Source organism: Hyla sarda, chromosome 3 (assembly GCF_029499605.1).
Source record: "Hyla sarda isolate aHylSar1 chromosome 3, aHylSar1.hap1, whole genome shotgun sequence".
Taxonomy (NCBI): domain Eukaryota; kingdom Metazoa; phylum Chordata; class Amphibia; order Anura; family Hylidae; genus Hyla; species Hyla sarda.
In genome coordinates, this window is record NC_079191.1 from 177,858,612 (window position 1) to 177,884,801 (window position 26,190).

The 26,190-nt window shown below is 49.9% G+C and overlaps 2 protein-coding genes across 6 annotated transcripts in view; one reads left to right on the forward strand and one right to left on the reverse strand.

Annotated features, from left to right (window-relative positions):
* ABCC5 (ATP binding cassette subfamily C member 5) overlaps positions 1–24,227 on the reverse strand; it is a 169,487-nt gene extending 145,260 nt beyond the window's left edge. The window contains exon 1 of the mRNA XM_056565597.1: positions 24,115–24,227. The gene's annotated coding sequence lies outside the window, so the exon portion shown is untranslated. The remainder of the gene's footprint in view (positions 1–24,114) is intronic.
* The window catches only part of LOC130361916 (5-hydroxytryptamine receptor 3A-like), a 135,840-nt gene that overhangs the window by 12,368 nt on the left and 97,282 nt on the right, over positions 1–26,190 (forward strand). The window lies entirely within an intron of this gene.

Consider the following 26,190-nt stretch of genomic DNA (forward strand, 5'->3'; position numbering starts at 1 on the left):
GCACGGGGCAGGGTGACACAAGGACGGGGGCCATGAGGAGGCACAGAGGCTTGCCTGACGGGACTGGGAGGGGGGGAGAGGCACTTCCTATGGCAGGCAGAGTCCCAGTTCTTGATCTCCCCGGTGGTCCAGTCAAGGGTGGGAGAATGAAGCCGGAGCCATGGCAGACCGAGGAGGACCTCAGAGGTACAGTTGGGGAGGACGAAGAGCTCAATCACTTTGCGATGGGGTCCAATACACATCAGGAGGGGTTCTGTGCGGTAACGCACGGTGCAATCCAATCTGACTCCGTTGACCGCGGAAATGTAGAGCGGCTTGACGAGACGGGTCACCGGGATGCGGAATTTATTCACCAGGGAATCCAGAATAAAATTCCCAGAGGCACCAGAGTCCAAGCAGGCCACGGCTGAGAGGGAGGAGTTGGCTGAAGGAGAAATCCGCACGGGCACCGTGAGACGTGGAGAAGCAGATTTAGAACCAAGAGACACCACACCCACGTGAGCTGGGTGCGTGCGTTTCCCAGACGTGGAGGACGAATAGGGCAATCCACCAGGAAATGCTCGGTACTGGCACAGTACAGACAAAGATTTTCTTCCCTACGGCGATTCCTCTCTTCCTGGGTCAGGCGAGACCGATCCACTTGCATGGCCTCCTCGGCGGGAGGCCCAGGCGTAGATTGCAACGGAGACTGTGGGAGAGGTGCCCAGAGATCTAAGTCTTTTTCCTGGCGGAGCTCTTGATGTCTCTCAGAAAAGCGCATATCAATGCGGGTGGCCAAATGGATAAGTTCTTGCAGGTTGGCAGGAATCTCTCGTGCGGCCAGCACATCCTTGATGCGACTGGATAGGCCTTTTTTAAAGGTCGCGCAGAGAGCCTCATTATTCCATGATAATTCAGAAGCAAGAGTACTAAATTGGATGGCGTACTCGCCCACTGAAGAATTACCCTGGACCAGGTTCAGCAGGGCAGTCTCGGCAGAAGAAGCTCGGGCTGGTTCCTCGAAGACACTCCGGACTTCAGCGAAGAAGGACTGGACTGTGGCTGTGGCAGGATCATTGCGGTCCCAGAGCGGTGTGGCCCAAGACAAGGCCTTTCCTGAAAGAAGGCTCACTACGAACGCCACCTTAGACCGTTCAGTAGGAAACAAGTCCGACAACATCTCCATATGTGTTACGCCGAGCGCTCCGGGTCCCCGTTCCTCCCCGGAGCGCTCGCCTCATCTTCGTTGTTGCAGCGCCCCGGTCAGATCCACTGACCGGGTGCGCTGCGGTCCCGCCTTCAGCCGGGATGCGATTCGCGATGCGGATAGCGCCCGCTCGCGATGCGCACCCCGGTCCCCGTACCTGACTCGCTCTCCCTCGGTCCTGTCCCGGCGCGCGCGGCCCCGCTCCCTAGGGCGCGCGCGCGCCGGGTCTCTGCGATTTAAAGGGCCAGTGCACCAATGATGGTGCCTGGTCCAATCTTCCCAATTAGCTTAATTGGCTCCCACCTGTGCACTTCCCTATATCACCTCACTTCCCCTGCACTCCCTCGCCGGATCTTGTTGCACTTGTGCCTAGTGAAAGCGTTCCCTTGTCTGTTCCTAGTCCGTGTTCCTGACCTCCTGCCGTTGCCCCTGACTACGAATCTTGCCGCCTGCCCCCGACCTTTTGCTACGTCCGACTTTGCTTCTGCCTACTCCCTTGTACCTCGCCTATCTTCAGTATCTTCAGCAGCCAGAGAGGTGAGCCGTTGCTAGTGGATACGACCTGGTCACTACCGCCGCAGCAAGACCATCCCGCTTTGCGGCGGGCTCTGGTGAAAACCTGTAGTGGCTTAGAACCGGTCCACTAGCGCGGTCCTCGCCATCCCTCTCTGGCACAGAGGATCCACTACCTGCCAGCCGGCATCGTGACAGTAGATCCGGCCATGGATCCCGCTGAGGTTCTCCTGCCAGTTGTCTCTGATATCGCCCGACAGATCGCCCATCTAACCCACCAGCTGTCGCAAGTGTCCACCATTGTGCACCAACATTCGCAACTTCTTCAGCAATCATCTCCTCCGCCAGCTCCTGCACCTCCTCCGCAGCGAGTGGCCACTCCTAGCCTCTGCCTGTCCTTGCCGGACAAATTTAATGGGGACTCTAAGTATTGCCGTGGCTTTCTTTCGCAATGTTCCCAGCACTTGGAGATGATGTCGGACCAGTTTCCTACTGAAAGGTCTAAGGTGGCTTTCGTGTTCTGCCTTCTGTCTGGAAAAGCCCTGTCATGGGCCGCACCGCTCTGGGACCGCAATGACCCCGTCACTGCCTCTGTACACTCCTTCTTCTCGGAAATTCGAAGTGTCTTTGAGGAACCTGCCCGAGCTTCTTCAGCCGAGATTGCCCTGCTGAACCTGGCCCAGGGTGTTTCTTCCGTTGGCGAGTACGCCATTCAGTTCCGTGCTCTTGCTTACGAGTTGTCCTGGAATAGTGAGACTCTCTGCGCGACCTTTAAAAAAGGCCTATCCAGCAACATTAAAGATGTTCTGGCCGCACGAGAGACTCCTGCTGACCTACATGAACTCATTCATCTAGCCACTCGCATTGACATGCGTTCTTCCGGATGGCGTCTGGAGCTCCGCCTGGATATGGACTTTGTTCGCACGAAGCGTTTTTTCTCTCCGGCTCCTCTCTCCTCTGGTCCTCTGCAATCTGTTCCTGTGCTTCCCGCCGCGGAGGCTATGCATGTTGACCGGTCTTGCTTGACACCTCAAGAGAGGACACGACGCCGCATGGAGAATCTTTGCCTGTACTATGCCGGTACCGAACACTTCCTGAAGGATTGTCCTATCCGTCCTCCCCGCCTGGGAAGACGTACGCTGACTCCGCACAAAGGTGACACAGTTCTTGATGTCAACTCTGCTTCTCCACGCCTTACTGTGCCTGTGCGGATATCTGCCTCTACCTTCTCCTTCTCTACTATGCTCTTCTTGGATTCCGGATCTGCAGGAAAATTTTTTTTGGCCTCTCTCATCAACAGGTTCTACGTTCCTGTGACCAGTCTCGCCAGACCCCTCTACATCTATTGTTTTTACAATAAAAGATTGGACTGTCTCGTACGTTTCCACACAGAACCCCTCCTAATTTGCATCGGACCTCATCACGGAAAAATTGAGTTTTTTTTCCTCAGGTTCTTTGGCCCCAAGAAGAGGGGGAGACCCAAGGGGGGGGGTACTGTTACGCCGAGCGCTCCGGGTCCCCGTTCCTCCCCGGAGCGCTCGCCTCATCTTCGTTGTTGCAGCGCCCCGGTCAGATCCACTGACCGGGTGCGCTGCGGTCCCGCCTTCAGCCGGGATGCGATTCGCGATGCGGATAGCGCCCGCTCGCGATGCGCACCCCGGTCCCCGTACCTGACTCGCTCTCCCTCGGTCCTGTCCCGGCGCGCGCGGCCCCGCTCCCTAGGGCGCGCGCGCGCCGGGTCTCTGCGATTTAAAGGGCCAGTGCACCAATGATGGTGCCTGGTCCAATCTTCCCAATTAGCTTAATTGGCTCCCACCTGTGCACTTCCCTATATCACCTCACTTCCCCTGCACTCCCTCGCCGGATCTTGTTGCACTTGTGCCTAGTGAAAGCGTTCCCTTGTCTGTTCCTAGTCCGTGTTCCTGACCTCCTGCCGTTGCCCCTGACTACGAATCTTGCCGCCTGCCCCCGACCTTTTGCTACGTCCGACTTTGCTTCTGCCTACTCCCTTGTACCTCGCCTATCTTCAGTATCTTCAGCAGCCAGAGAGGTGAGCCGTTGCTAGTGGATACGACCTGGTCACTACCGCCGCAGCAAGACCATCCCGCTTTGCGGCGGGCTCTGGTGAAAACCTGTAGTGGCTTAGAACCGGTCCACTAGCGCGGTCCTCGCCATCCCTCTCTGGCACAGAGGATCCACTACCTGCCAGCCGGCATCGTGACAATATGCAGGGAACATTGAGACAAAAATCCACGGCAGAGTCTAGAGTCCCCATCAAATTTGTCCGGCAGGGACAAGCGGAGGCTAGGAGCGGCCACTCGCTGCGGAGGAGGTGCAGGAGCTGGCGGAGGAGATGGTTGCTGCTGTAGCAGAGGCAGAAGTTGCTGTAACGTGGCGGTCAACTGCGACAGCTGCTGTCCTTGTTGGGCAATTTGCTGCGATTGCTGAGCGACCACCGTGGTAAGGTCAGCGAGACTTGGCAGCGGCACCTCAGCGGGATCCATGGCCGGATCTACTGTCACGATTCGGCTGGCAGGAGGTGGATCCTCTGTGCCAGAGAGGGATTGGCGTGGACCGTGCTAGTAGACCGGTTCTAAGCTGCTACTGGTTTTCACCAGAGCCCGCCGCAAAGCGGGATGGTCTTGCAGCGGCGGTAGCAACCAGGTCGTATCCACTAGCAACGGCTCAACCTCTCTGACTGCTGAAGATAGGCGCGGTACAAGGGAGTAGACAAGAGCAAGGTCGGACGTAGCAGAAGGTCGGGGCAGGCAGCAAGGATCGTAGTCAGGGGCAACGGCAGGAGGTCTGGAACACAGGCTAGGAACACACTAGGAAACGCTTTCACTGGCACGATGGCAACAAGATCCGGCAAGGGAGTGCAGGGGCAGTGAGCAGATATAGTCTGGGAGCAGGTGGAAGCCAATTAAGCTAATTGGGCCAGGCACCAATCATTGGTGCACTGGCCCTTTAAGTCTCAGAGAGCTGGCGCGCGCGCGCCCTAGAGAGCGGAGCCGCGCGCGCCAGCGCATGACAGCAGGGGACCGGGACGGGTAAGTGACCTGTGATGCGATTCGCGAGCGGCCGCGTCCCGCTGTGCGAATCGCATCCCCGACGGCCATGACAGTGCAGCGCTCCCGGACAGCGGGACTGACCGGGGCGCTGCAGGGAGAGAGACGCCGTGAGTGCTCCGGGGAGGAGCGGGGACCCGGAGCGCTAGGCGTAACAGCAGCGTCTTGTGTATTACCCTCAGAAGGTAGGAAGTCAGACAATATGTGTGGAATATAACACCCGGGGTTGTGATCTGGGTGGCCGCTCACCTTACTGCCAAAATAATGCGCATATCACCCCTTAAGGGTACTCAAATTGTGGGATCAGCTGCTCAGCCTGATGGTCACAGGAGGGGGCAACCCGTCCTGAGGAAACCGGAACAGTAAGAGAGAAAGAAGAGACCACTGGAACCAGGTGCTGCTTAATCCAAGGTATTCAGAGTCGCAAACAGGATATTATCCAAAGGCTTTTATTCAAGTTACAGGAATACAGGGTTATGACGCGTTTCGGGGCATGTCACCTCTTCCTCAGACAACCTTTAGGTGCCAGAACAGTGGACCCCCACACATGTGACTCCATTTTGGAAACTACACCCCTCACAGAATTTAATAAGGGGTGCAGTGAACATTTACACCCCACTGGCGTTTGACAGATCTTTGGAACAGTGGGCTGTGCAAATGAAAAATAAAATGTTTCATTTTCACGTACCACTGTTCCAAAAATCTGTCAGACACCTGTGGGGTGTAAATGCTCACTGCACCCCTTATTACATTACCTGAGGGGTGTAGTTTCCAAAATGGGGTCACATGTGGGGGGGTCCACTGTTCTGGCACTATGGGGGCTTTGTAAACGCACATGGCCTTCAATTTCAGACACCTTCTTTTGCCAAAAGCCCAATGGCGCTCCTTCTCTTCTGAGCATTGTAGTGCACCAGCAGAGCACTTTACATCCACATATGGGGTATGTTCTTACTCAGAAGAAATGGGGTTACAAATTTTGGGGGGTCTTTTTTCCTATTCTCCCTTGTGAAAATGAAAAATGTAGGGTAACACCAGCATTTTAGTGAAATTTTTTTATTTTCACGTTTAACTTTAACGAAAATTTGTCAAACACCTGTGGGGTGTTCAGGCACACTATACCCCTTGTTACATTCCGTGAGGGGTTTCCAAAATGGGGTCACATCTGGGTATTTATTGTTTTGCGTTTGTCAGAACCACTGTAAAATCAGCCACCCATGTGCAAATCACCAATTTAGATCTCAAATGTACATAGTGCGCTCTCACTTCTGAGCCTTGTTGTGCACCCACAGAGCACTTTACGCCCACATATGGGGTATTTCCGTACTCAGGAGAAATTGTGTTAAAAAAATTTCCCCCCCCTTTTACCGCTTGTGAAAATTAAAAGTATGGGGCAACACCAGCATGTTAGTGTAAAATGTTTTATTTCATTTACACTAACAGGCTGGTGTAGACCCCTAACTTTACCTTTTCATATGGGGTAAAAGGAGAAAAAGCCCCCCAAAATTTGTAACACAATTTCTCCCAAGTACGGAGATACCCCATATGTGGCCCTAAACTGTTTCCTTGAAATACGACAGGGCTCAAACAGGGTGTCTCCAGCTGTTGCAAAACTCCCAGCATGCCTTGACAGTCAGTGGCTGTCCGGCAATACTGTGAGTTGTTGTTTTTCAACAGCTGGAAGCTCCATTTTGGAAACTGTGCCGTACAAGATTTAATTTATTTTTTATTGTGGGGGGGGGGGGGGGGGTGACTGTGTAGGGGTATGTAGTGTTTTACTTTTTATTTTGTGTAGTGTAGTGTTTTTAGGATACATTCACACAGGCGGAGGGCTACAGTGAGTTTCTTTGCTGGGAGTTTGAGCTGCGCCGGAAAATTTGCCGCATCTCAAACTTGCAGCAGAACTCAGAATGGTCAGAATGGAAAGAACTACGCAACTTCCTCTGGAGCATACAGCAGCTGATAAGTACTGGAAGGATTAAGATTTTTTAATAGAAGTCATTTACATATCTGTATAACTATCTGGCACCAGTTGATTTGAAAACATTTGTTTTCCACTGGAGTACCGCGTTAATCCTTTTACCTCTCATTTACAGACATTTTTAGATTTTAGGTAAAACTCATCCAGTGTACTATTATTTACTTACTGGGCTGAAACCACGTATTTGTCTTACAAAATAAAAAAGTATACAATGTATGAAAATAGCTGTTTTATTGCTGAAAATGTCCATGATTGTCCCATGAGAATAGCACTTATGGAAGTGGATATTTTGAGCCACTCAATTATCCAACTATACAGCAATAATTCTCAGCTACTATGATAGAACAATGACTCTCATACACAACAACTGCTGCATAATTCAAACAGGCAGCCAGCTTTACTCTACTTCCCATCTGAACTTATAGAACATTTTAGAGAATACTTTAAAGTTAAAGTACAGCGATAAAGGACTATTTACTCTAGATCCATGGCATGGGAGATAGGGGTGATGGTATACAGCAGAGCACATAGCAGTGTGTGGGAAGATGGTATACAACACATGGCAGTGTAAGGGGAAGATGGTACAGCACAGCACATGGCGGTGAGTGAGAAGATGGTATATAGCACATGGCAGTGTGTGGGAAGATGGTATACAACATATGGCATTGTGTGGGAAAGATGGTATACAACACAGCACATGGTGTGTGGGGGAGACAGTATACAGCAAAGCATATGGCAGTGTGTGAGGGAGATGGTTTACAACACATGGTATGTGGAAAAGATGGTATACAACACAGCACATGGTGTGTGGGGGAGGCAGTATACAGCAAAGCATATTGCAGTGTGTGAGGGAGATGGTTTACAACACATGGTGGTATGTGGAAAAGATGGTATACAGCACAGCACAGCACATGGCGGTTTGTGGGGGAGATGATGCACAGTACATTGCAGTGTTTGAGGGCAATGGTGCACTACTGGAACAGTGAGTTAATCTTTTCATATGTATGCTAGCACTGCCTTTGCGTAATAAGCCCAGGAACTTTGTGTATACTGCATGTTTGGGAGCTACGAGTGGAGCTCCGCACCTGGTGATTGATTGCAGCACCATAGAACTTTGCTCATTGTGATATGCCTGTACATAGTTGACCCTTATATAAATTTACAATTTCCTGTATATGGTTGGAGCCCCCCCCCTCCCCCTTTTAGCAGTAGCAGCAGCAGCAGCAGCCATCTTTAGGTAGCAGTAGTAATAACTCCTTTTAAGTTGCAATATCCACTCCCTTTAACCCTTTAAGGACGCAGCCCTTTTTCGCAATTCTGGCCACCGTCACTTTACGCATTAATAACTCTAAAACGCTTTTACGGAATATTCTGATTCTGAGATTGTTTTTTCGTGACATATTCTACTTTATTTTGGTGGTAAATTTTCATCATTACTTGCATCTTTTTTTGGTGAAAAATCCCCAAATTTCATGAAAAATTTGAAAATTTAGCATTTTTCTAACTTTGAAGCTCTCTACTTGTAAGGAAAATGGATATTCCAAATACATTTTATTTTTCTTCACAAATACAATATGTCCACTTTATGTTGGCATCATAAAATGGACATATTTTTACTTTTTGAAAAAAATTAGAGGGCTTCAAAGTAGAGCAGCAATTTTCAAAAATGTCATGAAAATTGCAAAATCTGAAGGGACAGATGTTACAGAACTACAACTCCCAGAATGCATGGGCAGTCTAGGCATGCTGAGAGTAGTAGTTTGGCAACATCTGGAGGGCTACCGTTTGGGCACCACTGTAACAGTGGTCTCCAAACTGTGACCCTCCAGATGTTGCAAATCTACAACTCCCAGCATGCCTAGACTGCCCAGGCATGCTGGGAGTTGTAGTTCTGTGGTTGCCACAGTAAAGATCGCTTTACTTTGACTTTCATCCCCCCCACCGTCGTTTCCCTACCTGAGCCGTGATCTCTGCAGTCTCCACGATGATCTTCGGTCCCCATGCCATCTTCAGGTAAGGTACCGGTCTCCATCTTCTCTCCCCGTTCTGCCCGACATCCAGGAGTGGGCAGAACGGGGGGTTTCCATGGCAACCCCCTGTCCTGCGCTGCCATTGGTCAGAACTCAGTTCTGACTAATGGCAAGGGATAAGAGGAGATCGAATTGACATGCGATTTTCTGCGATCGTCTACATCGGGGGGTCTCAGGACCCCCCTCGGCAGTGTGCCGGGATGCCTGCTGAATGATTCCAGCAGGCATCCCGGTCTGGTCCCCACAGGCCCGGAATTCCCACAGGCGTATGCATACGCCCTACGTCATTAAGGACTCGGGATGCAGGGCGTATGCATACACCCCACATCCTGAACAGGTTAATAACCCCCTTTAGGTAGTAATAGTCCCCTTTAGTGACCCCCGAGCAGTCCCATTAGTGACCCCCTTCAGGCAGTAATAGCAAATCCCTTTAGTATACCCCCATCTTTAGAAAGTCATAGCAGTTTCTTTTAGTGACCCCCCTTTAGGTAGTAATAGCAGTCCCCTTAGTGACCCCCTTTATGTAGTAATAGCAGTCCCCTTAGCGACCCCCCCCTTTAGGTAGTAATAGCAGTCCCCTCAGTGACCCCCTTCAGGAAGTAATAGCAGTCCCGTCAGTGACCCCCTTTAGGTAGTAATAGCAGTCCCCTCAGTGACCCCCTTTAAGAAGAAATAGCAGTCCTGTCAGTGACCCCCCTTTAGGTAGTAATAGCAGTCCCCTCAGTGACCCCCTTTAGGTAGTAATAGCAGTCCCCTCAGTGACCCCCTTTAGGTAGTAATAGCAGTCCAATTAGGTCTGTTGATGACATATTTTATGTGCTCTAGCACAGACCGGAGCACAGAGTAAGAGACGCTCGGGCCTCTTGTGGTTTTCTGCATATCTCAGGTGGCCACAAGTGTGATTGACAGGGTGGGGAGCCAATGGCTCTTTGCTCTGTCAATCATCCAAGCGGCACAGTTAACTATAGATGGGTCTGTAAGACGCGCTTATAGTTAAATGAGTCCCGGACCCAGCTCTGCAGAGTGGCGATGTGTACGTATATACATACATATACACATACATATGTACGTATCACCACTCACTTAGCGGGTGAGTTAGGCAGCTGCGAAGCCCCCCTTAAGCGTGAGGTCTTAGATAGCTGCCTAACTCACCTAATGGAAGAGCCACCTCTGCCCCCCATGTGATTGTCTTCCTGAGCTGCAGCGTGACATGTCGGGCCCGAGATGCACCCAGACCCAGTGTGTGTCACTGCCACTCAGCAAATCGCTGGCCAAAGTGATGTCCCACCTCAGCCTACAATTCGCTGAGCTGCAGTATGACACTATGGGCATAGGTGCTTCCAGGGCCCCACAATTTACACTGCAGCTCAGGAAGGCGATGGCATTGGGGGACAGGAGCAGGACAACTGAGAAATCACGGGAGCACTGGAGATAAGTAGAGGTTTATTTTTTATATCACACACAATGGGCATCGTAAGGAAAAATCCTGGTTGAGACTGATAACCCCTTAAGAGGTTTAAAAGCTTTTACCCAAAGAAATAGAATGTCATATGATCTGATCAGCTGTATTTGGGTGCATTCACACCACGTTTTTGCAATACAGTTCCCCTATCAGTTTTTTGATGAAAAACTGATTCCTCAAAACCGGACTAAACTGTATCAAACTGTGTACAAATTTTAACCCGTATACAGTTAAAAACCATATACGGTTTAAAAAATGATGTCCGGTTGCATCCGTTTTTTAAGAAAAAAATGTATACCTTATTAACTTTTCACTCCATTATGAATAAAGTTTCACTTGTTTGATTGAAATACCAAGAAAAAAAACTGTACAAAGTCAAAAACTGTATGGGGAAAACCGGATCGAACCGTATTACGCACATACAGTTCTGTACGGTTCCCATTGACTCCCATTTTTTTTTTTAAGTATACGGTTTAATACAGTTTTTCTCCCGGACCAAAAACCGTGGTAGGCTACGGTTTTGGGTATGGGAAAAAAACTGACAAAACCGTACAGGATGCAAAACGGACACAACCTGATGCATCTTTTGGCATACGGTTTTCTATGGAGAGTCAATGCATACGGTTTTCAATGGAGAGTCAATGCATATGGTTTTCGATACGGTTCCATACGGTTTTCACATAGAAAACATATACGGGAACTGTATTGCAAAAACGTGGTGTGAATGCACCCTTTCACAGAGGGATCTATGTGGGAAAGTCAAAAGATGCCTTTATGCCAAATCACTTACTCTTCTTGGCAATATTTCTTTACAAAAAAACTCACTTTGAATAAAAAAAACACATCCAAACTGCACATTGAGTGAACTGATCCCAAACCACTTAGAAGTCTAATCAGTTCATCTTTTGCATGTACATTCTAGCATGTATCAAAGCGCCAAAAAAGGAAAGGAGATATGCTCATAAATGTATAGGGTCCTGTGGTAAACACTCTAAATATAGAACCAAAAGGAAAAGAAACCACTTGAAAACGGACCATGTATAAACTAAAATACATTTTATTTAGAATAATATAAAGACATATAAAAATTACACACATAGCGTGGACAAACAGAAGTGGGAACCAGGGAGCAGGGGGAGATAAAAAGAAGGTAAAAATTATATATATATATATATAGTGTCCAGGTGTGCTAAACAAAGGTGCAAAAAAAGACAAGTATATCAAAGTAAGATTATATACACATAGGGCACATATCAGGGCAACATTGCCTCATAAATATAATAATAAATATGTACTTGTTAATTATAGTGCAACTCACATGTTTTAAAGTGCCAACAGCGTGCCAAATAAATAGATAGGACCAATGGGGGAGATTTATGAAAACTTGTGCAGAGGAAAAGTTGCCCAGTTGCCCATAGCAACCAATCAGATCCCTTCTTTCATTTTCCACAGGCCCTTTTGAAAATGAAAGAAGCGATCTGATTGGTTGCTATGGGCAACTGGGCAACTTTTCCTCTGCACAGGTTTTGAGAAATCTCCCCCAATATGTTTAAAAACGCACACAAGACGGATCACAGAGAAAGCCACATGTAGTAGTGGCATAGATCAATAACACTCCCTCCGCTCCGCAGTTACCCACCAGACCTCCAACGCGTTTCACCCAACGGGGCTTTATCCAGGAGTGGTGGGCAACTGGGGTGGGGCACCTTATATATGCACAGCCGACCAATCACAATGGTTACACAAGAAGAGATGATTATCTGAACGCCAGTATGCACTCCGGCGCCATTACTGTCCTCCACTACACTGCACCACTTCCGGGTATAGTGTTTAGAATGTAAAAAAGAGCTACGGCAAAATGGCCGTCCCTTTTGTTGAAAAACACGTGAGAGAAAGACATTTGAAGCCAAAATGATACAGTTTTTTGACTCGAAAAACAGGGGACTTAATGTGGATTTGAGCTTCTTATCTCATTATCAAAATTTCTTATAACCTGTGCTGTACTGTATTCTCTTATAACCTGCACTGTGTTCTCTTTTACATCTCACTATGTCCTGCTAATTATCATTCTCTCCCCTGCTCCCCCTCCCTCCCCCTTTTTCTCATTCTTATCTATTTAGTCTATGTTCCCATAACAGGACAATTTATGGCCCATCTTAGTGTGAATTCTCTACATCTATTGTCTTAACCCCTGCATATTTGTGAGATGTAACCTGTGTCTTCTACTTGTGAGCTTAGATTTGCTTTGGACTTGATAAAGGGAGGAATCCCGAAAGCTTGTCTTTACAAAATGCTGTTAGTCCAATAAAAAAGGTATTACAAGATACTGCAACATTTTATGATTTGCATCTGCATCACTCGACTAATATGGCTACTCAAATTTACTATATATATATATATATATATATATATATATATATATAAACTCAATGGGGGATGTTACGCCGAGCGCTCCGGGTCCCTGCTCCTCCCCGGAGCGCTCGCGGCGTCTCTCTCTCTCTCAGACCCGCTGACCGGGAGCGCTGCACTGACATTGCCGGCGGGGATGCGATTCGCATAGTGGGACGCGCCCGCTCGCGAATCGCATCCCAAGTCACTTACCCGTCCCGGTCCCCGGCTGTCATGTTCTGGCGCGCGGCTCCGCTCTCTAGGGCGCGCGCCAGCTCTCTAAGATTTAAAGGGCCAGTGCACCAATGATTGGTGCCTGGCCCAATCAGCCTAATTAGCTTCCACCTGCTCCCTGTCTATATTTCCTCACTTCCCCTGCACTTCCTTGCCGGATCTTGTTGCCTTGTGCCAGTGAAAGCGTTTAGTGTTGTCCAAAGCCTGTGTTCCAGATCTCCTGCTATCCTCATTGACTACGAACCTTGCCGCCTGCCCCGACCTTCTGCTACGTCTGACCCCTTCTGTCCCACGCCTTCTCAGCAGTCAGCGAGGTTGAACCGTTGCCAGTGGATACGACCTGGTTGCTACCGCCGCAGTAAGACCATCCCGCTTTGCGGCGGGCTCTGGTGAAAACCAGTAGCAACCCTAGAACCGGTCCACCGACACAGTCCACGCCAATCCCTCGCTGACACAGAGGAGCCACATCCAGCCTGCCGAATCGTAACAGTAGATCCGGCCATGGATCCCGCTGAGGTGCCGCTGCCAAGTCTCGCTGACCTATCCACGGTGGTCGTTCAGCAATCGCAGCAAATTGCCCAACAAGGACAGCAGCTGTCGCAGTTGACCGCCACGTTACAGCAACTTCTGCCACTGCTACAGCAGCAACCATCTCCTCCGCCAGCTCTTGCACCTCCTCCACAGCGAGTGGCCGCTCCTAGCCTCCGCTTGTCCCTGCCGGACAAATTTGATGGGGACTCTAGACTCTGCCGTGGCTTCTTGTCTCAATGTTCCCTACATATGGAGATGTTGTCGGACCAATTTCCTACAGAACGGTCTAAGGTGGCGTTCGTAGTGAGTCTTCTTTCTGGAAAGGCCTTGTCTTGGGCCACACCGCTCTGGGACCGCAATGATCCTGCCACAGTCCAGTCCTTCTTCGCTGAAGTCCGTAGTGTCTTCGAAGAACCAGCCCGAGCTTCTTCTGCCGAGACTGCCCTGCTGAACCTGGTCCAGGGTAATTCTTCAGTAGGCGAGTACGCCATCCAATTTCGTACTCTCACTTCCGAATTATCTTGGAATAACGAGGCTCTCTGCGCGACCTTTAATAAAGGCCTATCCAGCAACATCAAAGATGTGCTGGCCGCACAAGAGATTCCTGCCAACCTGCAAGAACTTATCCATTTGGCCACCCTCATTGACATGCGTTTTTCTGAGAGACACCAGGAGCTCCGCCAGGAAAAAGACCTTGATCTCTGGGCACCTCTCCCACAGTATCCTTTGCAATCTACCCATGTGCCTCCCGCCGAGGAGGCTATGCAAGTGGATCGGTCTCGCCTGACCCATGAAGAGAGGACTCGCCATAGGGAAAAAAATCTATGTCTGTACTGCGCTAGTACCGAACATTTCTTGGTGGATTGCCCTATTCGTCCTCCACGTCTAGGAGACGCACGCACGCACCCAGCTCACTTGGGAGTGGCGTCCCTTGGTACGAAGTCTGCTTCTCCACATCTCACTGTGCCCGTGCGGATTTCTCCTTCTGCCAACTCCTCCCTCTCAGCCGTGGCCTGCTTGGACTCTGGTGCTTCTGGAAATTTTATTCTGGACTCTTTGGTGAATAAGTTCTGCATCCCGCTGACCCGTCTCCTCAAGCCGCTCTACATTTCTTCGGTCAACGGAGTGAAGTTGGACTGTACTGTGCGTTACCGCACAGAACCCCTCTTAATGTGCATTGGACCCCATCACGAAAAGATTGAATTTTTCGTCCTTCCCAACTGCACCTCTGAAGTCCTCCTCGGTCTGCCATGGCTCCAGCATCATTCTCCCTCCCTTGACTGGACCACCGGGGAGATCAAGAATTGGGGTTCTGCTTGCCGTAAGAAATGCCTCACATCTGCTCCCAGTCCCGTCTGTCTGGCCTCAGTGTCTCCTCCTGTTCCTGGTCTCCCCAAGGCCTATCTGGACTGTGCCGTGCCTCCTCATAGCCCCCGTCCTGGTGAGACACTGCCCCGTGACAAGCTTCACCCTCTGCCCCCCCTCCCCATTCCCACTTCTTCTGAACTACCTGCCACTGGTATAGCTACCCAGGACTTTTTTCAGAAGGAGACTCAAGAGGCGTCCCCTATGTTCTCATCTCTTTTTAAGGGATAAGGAGACAAAAAGAGGGGAAGACCTAAGGGGGGGGGGTACTGTTACGCCGAGCGCTCCGGGTCCCTGCTCCTCCCCGGAGCGCTCGCGGCGTCTCTCTCTCTGCAGCGCCCCGGTCAAACCCGCTGACCGGGAGCGCTGCACTGACATTGCCGGCGGGGATGCGATTCGCATAGCGGGACGCGCCCGCTCGCGAATCTCATCCCAAGTCACTTACCCGTCCCGGTCCCCGGCTGTCATGTTCTGGTGCGCGCTGCTCCGCTCTCTAGGGCGCTCTCTAAGATTTAAAGGGCCAGTGCACCAGTGATTGGTGCCTGGCCCAATCAGCCTAATTAGCTTCCACCTGCTCCCTGTCTATATTACCTCACTTCCCCTGCACTTTCTTGCCGGATCTTGTTGCCTTGTGCCAGTGAAAGCGTTTAGTGTTGTCCAAAGCCTGTGTTCCAGATCTCCTGCTATCCTCATTGACTACGAACCTTGCCGCCTGCCCCGACCTTCTGCTACGTCTGACCTTGCCTCTGCCTACTCCTTCTGTCCCACGTCTTCTCAGCAGTCAGCGAGGTTGAGCTGTTGCCAGTGGATACGACCTGGTTGCTACCGCCGCAGCAAGACCATCCCGCTTTGCGGCAGGCTCTGATGAAAACCAGTAGCAACCCTGGAACCGGTCCACCGACACGGACCACGCCAATCCCTCGCTGACACAGAGGATCCACATCCAGCCTGCCGAATCGTAACAGGGGATATTTATCAATGGATTTAGACTGTTTTTTCCTGTCAAAATTTTTCACACAGAAAGTCGCAGTCTAAATATGTGTGACTTTTCTGCCACTTTTGCTTTAGAGGATTTTTAGAACATGATGTATTCTAGTCTATTTTAGACAAAAAAAATGCATTGGTGCTGAATTTCTCAAAAGCGACTTTTCAGCGACAAGTCGCATCGGCTGAAAGTACACCGAAATGTCAGACCATACTGAAGCAGGTTTAAATAGAGTCTAAAGCATAGATCACAAAGTATGTGCACAGAATTTATCAAGAGCCGTGCACCTTTTGATAAATTAGGCGCACAACAGACCAGCCTAACCCTCTGTAGTTTGGCAGCTTTGATAAATCTCCCCCAATGTGTGTGTGTATGTGTGTACGTTCCAGCATCACGTACAAACGGCTAAAGATATTATCATGAAACAACTTACTAATATGTCAACAACAAACATAGGATAGGTAATTTAACCCTTACTCACCCCCATTTGCCAGGGTCGGAGTTTTTGTTTAAAGTCCCATACAAGTCTATGGGAAATATATGTTACTGCAGGACTTCCAAACGGTTGGTGATATCTCGATAATACTTGGTCACATGTTACTTATATGTCCACTTAAAATATAGGATAGTTAATTTAACCCTTAACTACCCCCATTTGTGAGGGTTGGGGTTTTTGTTTAAAGTCTCATGCAAATAATGGGAAATGTATGTTCCCACATAACTTCTGTACGGCTGGAGATATTTCAATACCTGGTACACATATTACTTATATGTCAATAAAAAGATATGATAGTTAAATTAACCCTTACCTACACCCTTATATAAAAGATGGGTTTTCATTTCAAGTCCCATGCAAATACATGGGACTTCCGTTACCTTACTCTACAAGCTCCACTCTGCATCTTCTGGTGAATGTGTCAGTCCGGCGTGCAAGCCACACCCCATCTCGCAAAGACTTGCCCACCGTTTAAGCCACACACCTTCTATTATCTACCCTTTTGGTGCATTGGTCTGGCTTGCAAATCACGCCCAGTCCCACAAAGCCACATTTTCTATTTCAATAATTTTTTATTGAGAATTTTGTTCAAATGCGTATATACAATATAAACTATAAAACAATAATGCCTTGTATAAGAGGCCCGCATCTTCAGGGGCTACGAGAGCTCCTGAAGGCAGAGTGCGGTCTATGTGACTTATTTAGTGACGGTGGGGAAAGGAGAGGAGAGCCAATTAGCCCAACGAGAATTAAACTTAGAGAAGGAACCATTTCCTAAAACTATTGATTTTTCATACATGCAGGTAATGTTTAATTTTTTTACAACTTCATTAATAAAGGGAATTGTTGGGGATTTCCACTCTTTGGTAAGCGTGATTTTTGCGACAATACAAATAATACACGTCAGGTCACGTAGTTTAGTTGAAATGAAGTGTATGTCAATAAATAGCAGTGCAAGTTGTGGAGACCAGGAAATCTGTAGAAGTAATACTGTTTCCAAAAGTGTTTTACATGCTGTCCGGAAGGGCATTATATTTGGGCATTTCCACAGGATATGTATAAGGCTGCCCCTTTTACCACATTGTTGCCAACACAAGGGGGAGGAGTCAAGGTACATAAGGGACAATTTTTCAGGAGTAAAATACCATTGAAGGGTAGTTTTGGATAGGGATTCCATGTGAGAGACACATTGGAAGGCTCTATGTGCCCTTTTAAATGCCCATGACCATTTCTGTTCTTCAATTGTGGTGCCCAATGATGTTTCTCAAGTGCAGAAGGGATGGGATTTATGGAACTTTGTGGAGTGAGTGAAGGTGGAGTATAGCATGCCCAACCTTTTTAAGTTGCTATTAAGAAATGCCAGTGTCACTGCATGGGGGCAGATACCAGTGTGTTAAGAAAATGTCTGATATGCAGATACATATAAAAATCTCTTTTGTGCACATGGTATTTAGACTGTAAGTCTAAGAATGTCAGTAGACTTCCTGCATCGTGTAAGTGTCTAACATGAGTGATGCCACGTGTGGTCCACCTTTGTATCTCCATCTGAGGGATAGAGGCCTGAATGAAAGGGAGAGGGAGAGAATTTTTTGAAGCTACACTATCCGCAGCAGCCGCGATTAAGTATTTTGACCAGGCGTTGTATGAAGATTTAATGATAGGATTATTGTCAGGATCCGGACTAGCTGCTGGTGAGGACACTGGAGGTGGATCCTCTGTGCCAGAGAAGCGATGACGCTGGTCGTACTGGGGAATCGGTTCTAAGCAGTTACTGGTGTTCACCAGAGCCCACCGCAAAGTTGGATGGGCCTGCTGCGGCCGTAACTACCAGGTCGTGTTCCCCAGTAGCAACTCGACCTCTCTGGCAGCTGAGACTGGCGCGGTACACAAGGACTAGACAGAGGCGAGGTCAGACGTAGCAGAAGGTCAGGGCAGGCAGCGAGGTTCGTAGTCAGGGGCAACAGCAGAAGGTCTGGGTACACAGGCTAGGGAACACACTATAACACTTTCACAGGGCACAAGGCAACAAGATCCGGCAAGGACGAGAAGGGGAAGTGTGTATTTATGTGTAGGGAGGTGATTGAACTGCCTGGGCCAGGCACCAATTAGCGGTGCGCTGGCCCTTTAAATCTTAGAACGTCGGCGCGCGCACGCCCTAGGGAGCAGGGCCGAGTGCGCGGGGACGAGACCGGAGGAGGAGGGACAGTAGAACAGGGCGCGATCTGCGAGCGGGTCTGACCTGCCATGCGGATCGCGTCCCGGCCGGCATAAACACAGCAGCGCTCGCGGTCAGAGACAGAGACCGGAGTGCTGCTGTTAGCATAACGCTGCGAGCACTCCGGGGAAGCCGTGGGACCCGGAGCGCTCGGCGTTAGAGTACCCCCCCCCCTTAGGTCTCCCCCTCTTTTTGGAGCCCAGAAACCTATGGATGAGCTCCTTGTCGAAGATATTGTCCTCGGGCTCCCAGGACCTCTCTTCGGGGCCACAGTTCTCCCAGTCAACAAGAATTTTTTTTTTTACCTCTGACAACCTTGGAGGCGAGGATTTCTTTTACCGAGAAGACATCAGAGGAGCCAGAGACAGGAGCAGGAACAGTGACCTTGGGGAAAAAGCGGTTAAGAATGAGAGGTTTGAGAAGGGAAACATGAAAGGAGTTAGGAATACGAAGAGAAGGAGGAAGATGGAGCTTGTAGGAGACAGAGTTGATTTGACTTTTGACTCTAAATGGCCCGAGGTAACGTGGACCCAGCTTGTAGCTAGGGACACGAAACCGAATATATTTGGCAGAGAGCCCCACTTTGTCACCAGGGGGAAAGACAGGAGGAGTTCTTCTCTTCTTATCCGCATGTCTCTTCATTCGAGAAGAGGCCAGTGAGAGCGACTTTTGAGTCTCTTTCCAAATCGAGGAAAAGTCACGGGTCAATTCATCTACGGCAGGAACTCCAGATGAAATGGGAATGGGGAGGGGGGGAAGCGGGTGATGGCCGTACACCACAAAGAATGGAAACTTGGCGGATGACTCAGAGTTTTTGAAATTGTATGAGAATTCAGCCCAGGGTAACAGTTCGACACAATCATCTTGGCGGGAGGAGACAAAATGTCGCAGGTAGTCACCAAGAGTCTGGTTCACTCTTTCCACTTGTCCATTGGACTGCGGGTGGTAGGCGGAGGAAAAATTTAATTTAATCTTCAATTGGGTGCAGAGTGCTCTCCAGAATTTTGAGATGAATTGAACGCCTCTATCACAGACGATATGCGTAGGCAGTCCGTGGAGACGAAAAATGTGCAAAAAGAATTGCTTCGCCAACTGTGGCGCAGAAGGGAGGCCAGGAAGGGGGACAAAATGAGCCATTTTGGAGAATCGATCAACGACCACTCAAATGACAGTGTTGCCATGGGATACAGGAAGGTCAGTGATGAAGTCCATCGCTATATGTGACCAAGGCTGTTCTGGCACCATCAGGGGAAGGAGAAGTGTTTTGTCACGTGCACAGACAGTACAGGACCGTACGAACTCAGTCACATCTTTTTCAAAGGCAGGCCACCAATAGTGTCTGGCAATCAACTGAATGGATTTTTTGATTCCAGCGTGACCCGCCAAGTGGGAGGAATGACCCCATTTGAGAGTCCGGAGGCGAAGACGTGGAGGGACATAAGTTTTTCCTGGAGGAACAGGCACCAGAGAAGCAGGAGAAGCAGAGATCAGACACTCAGGAGGGATGATGTGTTGGGAAGAGGCTTCAGCTTCCATGGCATCGGTGGAACGTGATAGGGCATCCACCCTGACATTCTTGTCTGCAGGACAAAAATGGATCTGGAAGTTGAAGCGGGCAAAGAACAACGACCACCTGGCCTGGCGAGAATTTAAGCGCTGGGCGGACTGTAGGTAGGACAGATTTTTGTGGTCAGTGTAGATGGTGATAGGGTGAAGGGATCCTTCCAGGAGATGTCTCCACTCCTCTAGTGCCAACTTAATGGCCAACAATTTACGGTCACCAATAGCGTAGTTCCTTTCAGGAGGAGAAAAAGTTTTAGAAAAAAAAACGCAAGTGATGTTTTTTCCTTTTGCGGTTTTTTGAAGAAGCGTCTACCTCAAGGAAGAATGGTTTCAGAGGATCGGGCCTAGTCAAAACGGGGGCAGAGGCAAAGGCGAGTAAAAGCTTCTTCCGCTTGGGGAGGCCAGGATCTCAGATTCGCATCTTTCTTTGTCAGTGCCACAATAGGAGCCACGATAGTGGAGAAGTGCGGGATGAACTGACGGTAGTAATTAGCGAATCCGAGGAAGCACTGGATAGAGCGAAGTCCCGAGGGGCGGGGCCAATCCAAGACCGCAGAGAGCTTGTCGGGGTCCATTTGAAGACCTTGTCCTGAGACCAGGTATCCCAGGAAAGGAAGACAGCTACGTCCAAAGAGACATTTTTCAATTTTGGCATAGAGATGGTTAACACAGAGGCGCTGGAGCACTTGACGAACATGGAGGCGGTGTTCCTCTAGGTTGGAGGAGAAGATTAGTATGTCATCAAGATAGACCACTACGCAGGTATACAATAAGTCCCGGAAGATTTAATTGACAAAGTCTTGGAAGACTGCAGGGGCGTTGCAAAGACCAAATGGCATGACGAGGTATTCGAAGTGACCATCTCTGGTGTTAAAAGCAGTTTTCCACTCATCTCCTTCACGAATTCTGATGAGGTTATATGCGCCCCTGAGGTCAAGCTTAGTAAAAATCTTAGCTCCGCGCAGACGGTCAAAGAGTTCCGAGATGAGAGGCAGAGGGTAGCGGTTCTTTACAGTGATTTTATTGAGGCCGCGGTAGTCAATGCAAGGGCGTAGTGACCCTTCCTTCTTGGCAACAAAGAAGAATCCTGCTCCGGCAGGAGAAGAAGACTTCCTGATGAAACCTTTCTTGAGATTCTCCTGAATGTACTCCATCATGGCCTTAGTTTCTGGAGCAGAGAGAGGGTAAATCCTGCCACGGGGCGGTGTGGTACCAGGGAGCAAGTCAATAGGACAATCGTAGGGCCTATGTGGGGGTAAGGCCTCTGCCTGTTTCTTGCAAAAGACATCAGAAAAGTCCTGATAGGCCTTTGGAAGGCCGAGCAATGGAGAAGCGATGGAGACTTGGCTAGTAGGTACCAACTTTATGCAGCGTGTGTGGCAGGAAGAGCCCCAGGATTTAATGTCCCCAGTGGTCCAGTCGAGGGTAGGAGAGTGACGCTGGAGCCAGGGTAAGCATAGTAGGATGTCAGAGGTGCAGTTTGGCAGAACAAAAAATTCAATCGTTTCTCCACGGTCATGTGCATGGGTTCTGTGCGGTAACGTACGGTGTAATTCAGTTTTTCTCCGTTAACCGAAGAAATGAAGAAGGGCTTGACAAGACGGATAACAGGGATGTTAAACCGGTTGATAAAGTAGGCTTCAATGAATCCAAGAAAGCCTCCGCAGAGAAGGCTTTAGCGGCTGGAGAAATCCGCACTGGAATAGCCAGGCGTGGAGAGGAAGAATTTACACCCAGTGACGCCTCTCCCACGTTCACTAGGTGCGAGCATTTCCCCGACGCTGAGGACGAAGGGGACAGTCCTTTAGGAAATGTTCAGAGCTTGCACAGTATAAGCATAGGTTCTTGTTCCTCCGGCGAGTCCTCTCTTGCTGGGTCATGCGAGACCGGTCCACTTGCATAGCTTCCTCAGCGGGAGGCACAGTAACAGGCTGCAAAGGATGCTGGAAGAGAGGAGCCAGGCGTGGGTATCGCCTGGTGCGAACAAGATCTTTCTCCTGGCGGAGCTCCTGACGTCTTTCAATGTAGTGCATATCAATGCGGGTAGCCAACTGGATAAGTTCAGTCAGGGAGGAGGGTATCTCTCGTGCGGCCAGACAATCCTTAATGTGGCTGGATAAACCTTTTTTAAAGGTCGCGCAGAGAGCCTCATTGTTCCAGGCCAACTCAGAGGCCAAAGTACGGAATTGTATGGCATATTCGCCCACTGTAGAATCTCCTTGGACAAGGTTCAGCAAGGCTGTTTCCGCGGATGAGGCACAGGCAGGTTCCTCAAAGACACTGCGGACTTCAGAAAAGAAGGACAGGACGGAGGCAGTGGCAGGATCGTTGCGGTCCCAGAGCGGCATGGCCCAGGCCAAGGCCTTCCCAGATAGTAAACTGACCATAAACGCCACCTTAGACCGTTCTGTGGGGAATTGGTCCAACCACATCTCCAGGTGCAGGGAACATTGGGACAGGAATCCCCAACACTTCTTAGAGTCTCCGTCAAACTTATCCGGGAGAGACAAGCGGACTCTAGCAATAGTAGCGGCAGCTCGGAGAGGAGGGGATGCTGGAGCTGGCGGAGGAGATGGTTGTGGATGCAGAAGCTGTTGAATCATGGTGGTCAACTGCGACAGCTGTTGTCCTTGTTGGGCAATCTGCTGGGCAACCACGGAGGTGAAGTCAGCGAGGCTTGGCAGCGGTACCTCAGCGGGATCCATGGCCGGATCTACTGTCAGGATCCTGACTAGTGGCTGGTGAGGACACTGGAGGTGGATCCTCTGTGCCAGAGAGGCGATGACGTGGGTCGTACTGGGGAATCAGTTTTAAGCAGTTACTGGTGTTCACCAGAGCCCGCGGCAAAGTGGGATGGACTTGCTACGGCGGTAACTACCAGGTCGTGTTCCCCAGTAGCGACTCGACCTCTCTGGCAGCTGAGACTGGCGCGGTACACAAGGACTAGACAGAGGTGAGGTCAGACGTAGCAGAAGGTTAGGGCAGGCAGCGAGGTTTGTAGTCAGGGGCAACAGCAGAAGGTCTGGGCACACAGGCTAGGGAACACACTATAACGCTTTCACAGGGCACAAGGCAACAAGATCCGGCAAGGACGGGAAGGGGAAGTGTGTATTTATATGTAGGGAGGTGATTGAACTGATTGGGCAAGGCAGTGGCTTGCGGGTGACACCAGCCTGGAGGGGTGACACCACGGCCGGCAGCACCCCCCCCCCCCCGCATCTGCACACCGTCACTCAACTGAGCCGGTATTTGCAGCATCCCCAGACCGAAGAGCACTTCTTTCATGACCTGCAGGCTGCCGCACTCCAGTTTCAGCCCCCGACACAAAATCCTATCCTCCAGCCCCAGGAAGCTGCCTCTTTAAGACCTGCAATGCTTTCTGGGAACACCCTCATAATCCATTGGGAGGATCATCCTTCTGCCAGTAGCACCCCCACCATCCTGGATGATGGGGGTGCCACTGGCAGGAGGATGATCCTCCTTATGTATGATGAGGGTGCATAAGGAAAGACTATAGAGAAGTCACCTGTAGTCACTGATATTATTGTGTATTCTCCTCATTATGTCCCATCAGAGCTGTAGTCACTTGTAAGTTCTGCAGTTGTGATGAGTAAAACTACAACTGCCAGCCAGGGCCGGTGCAAGGATTTCTGCCTACACAAGCGAAGCTCCATTTTGGTGCCCCCCCCCCCAAACCTGCATTCCACCCTGCGCCCCCACCTCCCTTGCATACATGTTTCTTTAAATTATTTCCTATGTAACACCACAGATAACACAGTGATAACTCTCTGAGTACAGATAATGTAGTAGATGTGACCTGCAGTCCTATGTAACACCACAGATAACACAGTGATAACTCTCTGATACAGATAATGTAGCAGATGTGACCTGCAGTCCTATGTAACACCACCTCTGTTAAGAGGCTAACACATTTTTATACAATACACCTGTGGTCTCCAAACTATGAACCTCCTGCTGTTGCAAAACTACAACTTCCAGCATGCCTGGAGAGCCAAAGGCTTTCTGGGCATGCTGGGTGGTGTAGTCTGTAACAGCAGGAGGTACATACGGTAGTTTGGAGCCCACTGTAATACACTAACCTTCACTCCCTTCATTCAAGGACAGCTATGAAGGGGGTCTGCAGCTGGGAGGAGAGCATCAGAGCATTCAGAGGTGATGAAGAGGAGGAGGGCACGGGAGGAATGGCACAGACAGCCTCCATGCTTGATAGCCTTTGACCTCTCAGGCCGCTGTGCTGCTTCCGCCCTTCCCCCTCCCCTCTGACCTGATACAGCAAGATGTCTGGAGGTGCAGCATAGAAGTAAATAACGCACCTCCAGACCGCACCTATAAATAACGCACCTATTTAGCTGCAAGTGTCACTCACTGTGCAACTGCAGGGCCGGACTGCAGCTGCAAAGTGTGTGAGAGGTATGGGACCGACACACCGGAACCCCCCCCCCACCTCCTCATGGCAGCCTGAAGTGCCGCTGGTGCCGCAGGGGAATCTCGGTGGGCCGCAGCAATAAAACCAGAGAGGGTGGAGTGGTGGCAGTGACCTCTGCTGTGCGGCGGCGTGGCGCACAGGTGGGGGTCTTAGTATAAAAAAAGTCTTCATTTTTCCGCCCCCATCAGCTGCGAGTCCATGCGCCCTCAAGCGGACGCGTGGTTTGCCTTATGACAGCACCGGGCCTGCTCCCAGCATAACCTCACCACTGCTTAGGACATACTGGGAGCTGTAATTTTAATTGGTGAAACCTTTTTTAGCGCTTTCCCATTCTTTGGCAATTGGTATATTTGATTATTATACTGGAATTTTTCACACTGCTCTACATCAGTGGTGCCTGTCACAACAGGCTAAAAACTTACTGGGGGGGTAGGTATGGGGTGACACCATTTCCTATCGCACCGGGTGACACCAACCTTAGCAACGCCACTGGGGCCAGGCACCAATTAGCGCACCCTAGGGAGCGGGGCCGTGCGCGCCGGGACGAGACAGCCACTGGAGGAGGAGGGTGAGTAGAACGGGGCACGATCCGCGAGCGGGTCTGACCCGCCACGCGGATCGCGTCCCTGCCGGCATGAACACAGCAGTGCTCGCGGTCAGAGGCAGAGACCGGAGCGCTGCTGTTAGCATAATGCCGCGAGCGCTCCGGGGAAGCTGCGGGACCCGGAGCGCTCGTCGTTAAAATTCTGTAGCGGTAATGGTGAAACGGCCTTCCACAGAGGGTGCCACAACACATCTGATATATGGTAAGGAGATACATATGTATCCTCTTTGTGTACCCAAGGTATGTCCATACTCCCTTTCCACTAGACGCGCATAGAGCTGACTAGTGGCTATGTAATAACCATGTAGGTTTGGCAGGCCCAGGCCGCCTACTTTTCTTGCTTTACTTAAGATAGAGGAAGCCAATCTTGGCTTCTTACCTGCCCAAACAAATCTGGTCAAGAGCGCCTGGGCTGCTGAGAAGAAGGAGGTGGGGACAGCAATGGGTAGAGTCCTGTAGAGATATAAAAATTTCGGTAGTAAAAACATTTTAAATGTGGCTACCCGACCTACCGTTGAGATCTCATATTTAGTTAGTCTCTTAGTTTCCTCTTCTATGTGTTTCAAGAAAGGCTCATAATTAGTCTGGTACGAGAGCCTGTGAGGGGAAGCCAGTTTTATACCTAAATAGGTGACATCGGTGGTGCGCCAGTCAAAAGAATATGTGTGTTGGAGATATTGCACTGTCTGTCTATCCAAGTAGGAAGGGTTTGTGTTTTTGAGGAGTTAAGATAATAATATGATAGCACCCCGAAGTTATGGATAACTTCTAGAGCGGCAGGGACAGAAAGAGTAGGGTGGGTGAGGGTAAGGAGGATGTCATCCGCATATAGAGAGATTAGATGTTGTCTATTGCCAGTACAGACTCCCGATGAGCGAGCATAGCCTGCGCAAGGGGCTCCAAGCATAAAATAAAAATAAGGGGGGAGAGGGGGCATCCCTGCCTTGCACCGTTGCTAATATTCAAAGGGGTAGACAATGCCCCGTTAGCAAATACTCTTGTGGTGGGACCAGCATAGAGTGATGTAATTACTTGCATTATTGAGCCACTGAAGCCCATATGTCGCAATACCGAAAAGTGCGAGTACCAAGGCAGGGGTGCGGTTCCTATCGAACACATGGAGAA